General features: G+C 42.5%; 1 protein-coding gene across 5 annotated transcripts in view; it reads left to right on the top strand.

Moving 5' to 3' along the window:
- Nucleotides 1–313: 313 nt before the first annotated feature.
- The window catches only part of OCLN (occludin), a 152,460-nt gene continuing 144,055 nt past the window's right edge, over nucleotides 314–8,718 (top strand). The window contains exon 1 of one of the 5 annotated variants that reach the window (XM_085632376.1): nucleotides 314–565. The gene's annotated coding sequence lies outside the window, so the exon portion shown is untranslated. Of the gene's footprint in view, nucleotides 836–8,718 lie in introns of all 5 variants that reach the window. The other 4 variants (XM_085632375.1, XM_085632379.1, XM_085632377.1 and 1 more) reach the window with 4 other exon arrangements.

Here is an 8,718-nt window from a genome sequence, read left to right as displayed (position 1 = left end):
TGTCGGAGCTCTGTACTCGAACACATTGCATCCGGTGTAACAGCAGTAGTATTTGGTGTCCTCGCGGGAAGACACTAGTAAACTGTTTGTCCAAAGAAGTCATTGATCAATTTGAGACTACTTTGTTTCGGAGAATATTTCTGTAACGATTCCCCGAAAAGCCTGACGGCTGTTTGAGCTGGAACGGATCCCAAAGGCACGAATCCACCTTAAATTAACTCCAGGAGCTGCTCGCACGACTATACACCGGTTAGGGGCGTGTTGTCCGTGAGTGTTATGGGGACTGCACGTGGACAGTCCCTGGCGACACCAGGACAGTGCAGCTGCCAGCCGGGTGCAGCTGGTTTCTCGTGCACGTGAGGCGGTACTGGTGAACCTGTTTTGCCGCCTCCTCCCCTCCCCCAGCTAGTTTCAGGAGAGCCGGAGTCAGCGCCGCCACGCCCTGTGCCCTGGGGCCAGGAGAGCGGCAGGGAAACAACCGGGCTCTCTGACATCACCGCGCAGGGGCAGCCAATGCGAGCGCCTCGAATGATCCTCGCAGTCGGTCGGATCCGCGAGAGCACAGGTGAGCGTGTACTGTACTTGCAGCGGGCTCCAGTGGCCTCGGAAGGGCGTGTGCTGCCGCTGCGTGTGCAGAAGTTTCAGAGACAGCGACGAGCAGGGTTCAGCAGCTCCGATAGCCGTGCGAGCGCCGGGGCAGCCCGCCGGAGAAGCTACCCTGCTGCAGCCGCCGAGTTCAGGGCGCAAGTAAGCAGTACCCGGGGCGCACTTCACTCGTTGTGCCTTCTCGAGCCAGTGTCCTCGTAGAAGCTTCTCCAGTCATTTATCAAATCCGGCAAGTAGCCTTCAGCCTCTTGCTGTTGTATAGGAATACCTCTGGGTGGGTTGCTCGGGGCTCCGTTAATCACAGGTTTCGTGTTTGGAGTCAGTTCTTGTTTTGTTGTTGGGTGTATTTTCCTGTTGAGGTTTGTTCTTTACTCTTATTTATTTAATGCATTTTTATATAGCGCGGACTTAACTAACCAAAGGGTGTCATAGCGCTTCACAATAGAACCAAGTACGTTACATGAGGAGAATTTTACATATTTACACGTTACAGATCGAGGTAATTGTGGGTCTGGAAGGGAACTGGGAGGCGATCTAGCGGGAACGTCCCGCTTGTGATGACTCTGGTGTTTGTGGTGATATTCATTGCTGTTGTAGTTGTTCAAGGCTGTTGTAGTTTTTCAGGAAAACTAGGGTCTCAAGGAATTGCCTTTTTTCGTCAGATCTCCGTTTTTCCTTAATCTCGGTTATGCGGAGATTCTTCCTTTTAAGGTCACTTAGAAAATAACAAACCGGGCACACTAGTCGGGCGGGGGACGACGTACCCCGCACCCACTATTTTTGGAAGGTGGGGGCTACGTTCTCCATAAACCGAGGCGGAGAGGGTGTCGCCTTAGCACTGCGGCTGTTTGTATTGCCAAAAAGTGTTTGAATATTACCTGACCTCGGGATGTTAGTAAACCTCTGTCCCACCGGGTGGAGTAGCGAGTGAGTTGTTTTAATCTCTTACCTGAGAACCTGACAGATTCCCAATTCTTTTGCCTAACGAACTACAAGTGTGAAGCACTTTGTGCTGAAAAGTGGGATAAAGAACACCAGCAGAAAGCAAAACTCGAAATAGCTTCGAGTAAAAAAAAATACATCCAGCACCTTTTGCAGTTTTGCTACTTATTTAAGGCAGTTAGAAAAATGTTATTTAAGGCAGTTAGAAAAATGTGATTTCCAAGTCCTCACTTCCTTCAAAATATGGTAAGTCCCCGTACTAGTTTCCGTTGGACTTGTGCCCTGAACGTATACATGAAAATAAACTGGTTAAAATTGTCAGTGTAACTTCATTAACTGTTCGTCTATTATGCCTTTTTAGAGCAGGCAGGTGTGCCAAAATGTATATTCGGATTGCAAACTGTGCACGTACATTGTAATCCATTATGAACAGTTGCATTCTCTTTTTATGTAAATGTTCTAAACTGAGAGATGTTTTACAAGGGAGAGGAATGCTCACTACACCCTGTGTCTTGACCACACACTTTTGTATGCAGTATGTAAATTATTGGTTTCTGACCTTTATCTGCATCATTACATTAACATATTATAGATTATTTTAAAAAGTGTTTTCATTTTTAATCTAAAATGTTGATATGATACATGTTTTGGGAATTAATGTAGTGTTTGTAAATCTCCCTGTAACTGTGTTAACTTTCTAATAAAATGTGTTGTTTGAAGACGCTAACCCATGTTGCAAAGCGTCATAATCCCCGAAAACTAACAACCACCTACGTAATGCTGTAAATTGTCTTAACCTGCACACTGAGACTAACCATGTTACTTACCCCATATAATTCTCAACATCAAGTCTAACCCTCGCACTAGCGGCAGCTAGGCTAAATAACTCGCTGCACCATCCACTCGAATCACTTACAGACTTCGTTTTGTCAGTGCTCAAATGGCCAGCTGCCACATGGCCACAAATCAAATACAGTTAATCCAAAAAAAGAGGAGATGCAACACGCTTCCAAATCAAATGCGTTTGCATATCTATCAAATTTCCATACACTGTAAGAATTTGTCCATGGTTCTCATTGATGTTTTTTAAATTCTTTTTATTGGTACATAGCTTACATTATTACATTTCATAATCATTAGGATCTTTACCCATTACACTTTTTACTTGCAGCACTCTATTACAATAATAATTATATATTGTTGAATACTTGAGTCTGTTTACCAGTCCGAATCATTCGCCGGATTGCGGTTCCCTAACATCCTTCAGTGATGACTCCGCAGTGGGTATCATACCGATGCCCCCTCTGAAAGTGTTCCACTTCCCCCCCCATAATCATTCCCATTTTTGGGGGAATCCTCTGTGTATCTTCACCGCTCTTTCGGCCCCCATGGCAATATCCATATCTTTGCTCCAGTCTCTTAACGGGGGAGTGTTTCATGCCCCCCATAGTCTGGCTATGTGCCTCTTAGCTATCTCTCATTCCTAGTGTTGCCCAGGTTTGTGCTGTGGTATTAAGGTCTGTTACTTCACATATGTTTAATAGACATCGCCTAGGTTTTGGTACTACAGGGACCTCACTTACTCTTGTTATTGTGGACATGTCTGCCTCCCAATATGTCGCTATTTCTGGGCATTCCCACCCTGTGTATAAAATGTACCTACTGCCCCACACTGCCGCAGGCACATTTGATTGTAGGTTCTTTCCTATTTTACATATTGTTACCCTAGCCTAGTGTAATAGATCCTATGGAGCACTTTAAGTTGCACTAGGCGGAGTTTCGAGGAGATTGCTACCTCCCTTGGAGATGCTAATGCCTCTTGCCAATCAGTCTCGTCTAGCTCTCCCACCTCTTTCTGCCACTTCTCCCGAAGAGACTGCGTGGGGTCGGGATGATTGTTAATAATTTTGCAATATGTTCAAGATGTGGCTTTTTTGTCCATGTGTTATGTCAGGTGTGTCATGGTTCTCGTTGTTTTTTCTTTTTTTTCTTCTTTCCACACTTGAGTTTCCGCCAGTTAAGTGATGCAGCCAACACGTTTAGCCCCAACACGAGGGCTTCTTCAGGGCTGCAAGTGCATACAAAGACACATACATATGCACATTAACATTATACAGAAATATGCAAAAACAAACAGGGTAACATGCATAAAACAAACAGTCAATCCCAACAGAGTAATTGCAAACACACACTGAAGTACCCACAAATAAATCCAAACAGTGTTAGAGGTCTTCAATCAGGCAATCTAGATGGATATCCTATTTTTCACGGCACATAAAAAGCATTAGTTTGTAACCATGTTTAGCATATTGGCTAATACATTGTATTGGAAGCACCTCTAATCCGTAGCACAATTACATTAAGACAAAGTGTACAAGTTAAAAACAGAGAAGAAAAAGAAAGAATAGAAAAAGCAGTGAAAGGGGGTGATTTGAGTAGCATTTACAGTGCAGACTCCAAAATGTTCAGACTCTATTTAAAAATCATCACCTCAAGAATTGGCACCACCCATACCCGGAGAGTCCCTGAATAAGCCCGAAAAGTGTTAACTAGTAATTACCTAAAGATGCCTATTTGGATATTTGGAACTGTTGATTTGGATCGAATACCACGTAAAAGAGCAATTGGGAAATTAGTCGCGTTCTAGACATTTTGTCACGTACCACCACGTGTCATCCAAAGGCTAGTAACCAAAAATACTAATTTCAGATCAGGCTTCTTTGTTAGGCTATGCGCAGTTAAGTGTACATCAGAAATGATCTATGCCTCACAGCTAACACTATTCCCAAACGAGGGCCTTTTGTTACTACTAACCCTTTGCCTAAGCAACATCAAATTGTTTACCTTTTAAACTAATGTTTTATAAAAAAAACGTGAAGTTTCTACCATTTTGGGTCTTACTCTTACAAACTACTGTAGTTTCTTTGGCAATTGGAGCTTTTTATTCCCCCACATGAAAGGTGTGTATTTCTTATTTGCCCTTTCCTAGCCTGGACCTTGTTGTGTCGCCATATGGATGCTTTACTATGCTAAATACAAATACGAAAAGCATAGAATAAATTGTATCTGCCTATTCACATAGACCATGGGTACTCACAAACATTTTCCATGGGACCAAGAAGGAATGGTCTGTGGTGTGCCTAAAAGCTGTATTGGTGCAAGCAGGGTGTGAGTGCGGCGTTGGAGGACGTGTGTGTGTAGGGTGGGCATAGGGAAAGCGAAGTATGTAACATGGTGCGCCTCCTTAATTAAGCCCCTAGTCTGTAGAAGAGTAATAGATTTGACAATACCGTGTTGTACTGTGTCTGAATTGCTATTCCTTTAATGCCGTTTGGGGTAAGCATTCTCTGCCTGCTATTGGCACCATGGGGCAGTAAAGTTTACAAAGAAAGTAACTTGATTATTGAAATATAACTTAATTGCACAATGAGAAATCACAAAACCTGGCATCAGTCCTGGCTTCCCCACTTGACCAAATTGTGTATTACTAGGCGATTCTGTTTGTTCTACTTTCTCTCCTTTTTTTCTTCATTATCACATATAAGACCTTGAAATACAGTTCAGGTGCCCTGTGCAAAACATTCTATTGTGTTTTGATGGAATAACCAGTGATTTTGTCCGTGTACAACAACCTAGGCCATGAAGAGGGGTCCATACGAAAACGGACTTGCCTATTAGTTCACTAATGGCCTTGTTGTTTGGGTAGGAGGAGGCATGAATGTTTATATGTATTATTTATAAAGCCCAAACTTAACCAAAGGTATCGGAGCACGGTACGTGCAGAAAGAATCCTCAAACTCATTATAATACCAAGATCGATTACTCAGTCTGTTGCTTGTCCAATGGTAAACAGTAGCCCCTACAGAGAAAAAAAAATGTTTATGGACTTCGAAACAACACCACTTTTGGCGGGGAAACCTTGAAGCTCGCCAGCATATATAAGGGGTGGTCTTCAACTCTAGCCAGCCCTTGTAAAGTTAGTTAAGGAATTTGATTATCAAAATCTTCTGTACCTTTTTTATTTTAAGATGTGCATCACTTGGCAGGACCGAATCTTCATTGCTAGTGAGTTCCTTATTCTAGGTGCAGATCCTGACAAAATGTGGACACGGGTCGTTTTATTTTTCTCTGTCTTTTGGCGCTTTAAGCGAGAAACAATTCACGCTCTTTAGTGAGCGGCTGCCTCTTGAGATCTTGAACCTGTCTGTAAATAAAATCTTGGTTCACTGTTTTGTAGCATGAACGTTATCTTCAAGTGGATTCCTTGCTTCGAGCGTTAGCCACTGAAGGGACTTTAGAGAGAGTAGGATTTTATTGAAATGTTTTCTGCCTTTTAATATCAGGCTTGCTACTCCGTTAAGGGTAGCCTTGAACTTTTATTTTTGAAAGCTATCACTTAAAAAAATACTTTTCAATGAACTGATAATCTGATGTACCAAGTCGACACACAATTCTGCATGTTAATAAGACATTTTTTTAAAAAAAATTGAAGAGTATTTTTCATTTTTGTAAGGCTGTTGAAAGAGGCATTTAAAAATGAAGTTGTTCCTAATGGTAAGTGGGGCAGGACACCTTATTTGTTTCTTTTATTTTACTTCAGTTAGCCTGTAAATAAGTGATTGCCCGTGTAATTAACATCTTTCTCAATGTTAGTGCACTGTCTAGTAAACATAATCCCAGGGCAGCTGTTCACCAACGAGTTGCATGTGAAGCCCAGGAGAGAAGCCACCCCTGGGCCATACTTTGAGTGTCACTGGCATAGACATATATTGTAAGTTTTAGTTATATTGAATACAGCGGATCAAACGGACTAGTTTAAAGGGATGCATCAAACACAATTTGTGCAGAGACCAGACTAAAGGTCTCATTCGTGGAAGAGCAGTATGTGTGCAAGACATGTGTTAGGACATTAATTCAGCAATTGAGCATTTCCAGAGAGTAGATGTTGCTGTTTTGGCTGAGCTGACCAGTTTCCAGGCGTTAAATATCTTACAGCCAAGTAATAAAGACAGAATAGAAAGTACATGGTTAATTAAAGGGTTGGACGAGAACTTCAAATCCTCTCAGTGTGATGTAGATTGATCTTTCCTCAGTTCAGGGGACTGTTAATCCAGATTTGTGCTTGCTCTCCCTGAGAAGTATTGATTAAGAGACCTTTGCTTTCTCAGTTTTAAGCACCAGAGCTCTTCTTTTTATTTTGCTGTTTTCATGTAGGACGTGAAGTTTCTGTGCTAGGAAACTTGGGGTGTTACTAATTTCAACATAGGTTTACCAGGTCTCCCTAAACATGAAACGTTTCCCCGTGGCCAGCCGGTTTAGGTATTTCAGGTCTGGTATTATTATCTGTTCCCACTTTCTCTTTTATCATCTCTTTAGAAAGAGTACTACTTTTGGGCCGGGCCAGAGTAGCATACCGCGATGGAGTAAGGACGTTGAACAGATCTTCTCCAGTCGTATAAATTACGCTGTGCCCCGGATTGCCTGATTCATTCAGCCAACTCTTGCCACGCATACAGGCCTGAATATTACGTTCCATGGATGGTCTGGGCACCACCGTCATGGTTTATATCTACTGAATAACAGGATTTGTCCTTAGTTGGCCCTTGCCACTTTACAGGCATTGGTGTAACCAGGTTTTGGACTCCAATAGTGCATTGCAAGATTGATGAGGGTCACTTCACCTGTCCCCTTGTCCTGAGGAAGATCCGCATGGCTGAGGTATTAAAGTCCCTCGGTTGCCGATAAGCCGGATCGAAACGTCAACACTATCCCCCACCGCACCTGGACCAATTTCCTCTTCCCCATTACCCCTGTTTACAGCCTTAAGGAAACTCTCCTTAAAACTTTAGAAAATATTTTTGGCCAGGTTGCATCTAACTGTTTATTTGATATCAGTTCTGTACAGTCTTGTAAATATATGCCCTTTACTTTTCTACACACTTTGAGCTCTCTTGACTCCTTTATATACACTTGAGCACTCTTTCTTACACGTTCTCATGAACATTCTCCTACCTTCTTGACCCTCTAATGATTGTTCCTTTAAATGACTAAATATATTGTTATAATACCTAGTGGTTTTTCTCCACATTTGTTTGTTTTAATTATTTTCACGATTTACAGACGTTTGTGAGCTGATTAATGTATGCACAAATAAGTTTATAATTCTGCTAAACTAACTCTTCCTTGAATAACTGGTCCAGGACCATTGTTTGTTTATAATAACTGATACCCAGGTCCAGGGACCATTTGGGAATACCCCATTGTTTATAGTGGTTCTTTCTGAATCCAGATTGGGAGGAGTCGAGGATGTTGTGCTCTTCGATGAAGGTGGCGAGTTGACTGTTGATGGCTTTCTCGATGACTTTTGCTGGGAAAGGGAGATGGGTCTGTAGTTCTTGAGGTCGGTGGTGTCCGCCGAGGGTTTCTTCAGGAGGGGGTTGATCTCGATGTGCTTCCAGTCGTAGGGGAAGGAGGCATTTGCGAGGGAGTGGTTGATGGTGTGGCGGAGCATGGGGGTGATGGAGTTGGTGGCTCTGTTAAAGATGTGGGGGGGGCAGGGGTCCATGGGGGCCCCGGAGTGGATTGACTTAATCAGACTGGTAACATTTAATAGTAGAAAGAGATTTAGAAATGATGTTTCAGTTAATGAGGGAAAGTGAAAGAAATGTATTGAATCAGTTGTATTTTGTGGCGAAGCCAGATGAGTTAGGCGAAGGAAAACATGTAGTGGTTACCAGAGATAAAAGTAGACCATAAAGGGGAGATTCAGGGTTAAAGTATTTATTGGGTCTGAAAGCAACATTCAGATACCCTCAGTAGCAACAAAACTGAGGCAAGAGAGCTCCATATGTCATGAATGCGTGTGGTGGAGGATGGTGGTGTGTTAAACGGGGTCAGGAACAGATGACGTAGATGTGGGTTTTGAGAGAAGTGAACAAAGGGTCTTTCTTATATCGGTGGTTATCTTTTTGAAAGGCTTGGGAGTGACCTAGTAGCAGGATGAAGTAAAGGTCTTGTTACATCATTTAGTGTAGGAGTGAAATTTACTGCTTTAAAGATTCATATGGTTTTATAATAACGCATGCTTTTTCCTCAAGTACAAGGGTGCATTTAATTTTAGTGATACAGGCTGAAAGAATGCAACAAACTCGTAGGGGTAGCAATGTCAGT

Source organism: Triturus cristatus, chromosome 2_1 (assembly GCF_964204655.1).
Source record: "Triturus cristatus chromosome 2_1, aTriCri1.1, whole genome shotgun sequence".
NCBI lineage: Eukaryota > Metazoa > Chordata > Amphibia > Caudata > Salamandridae > Triturus > Triturus cristatus.
The sequence above is the reverse complement of the archived record's forward strand: the minus strand, read 5'-3'. Positions and strand labels throughout refer to the sequence as shown.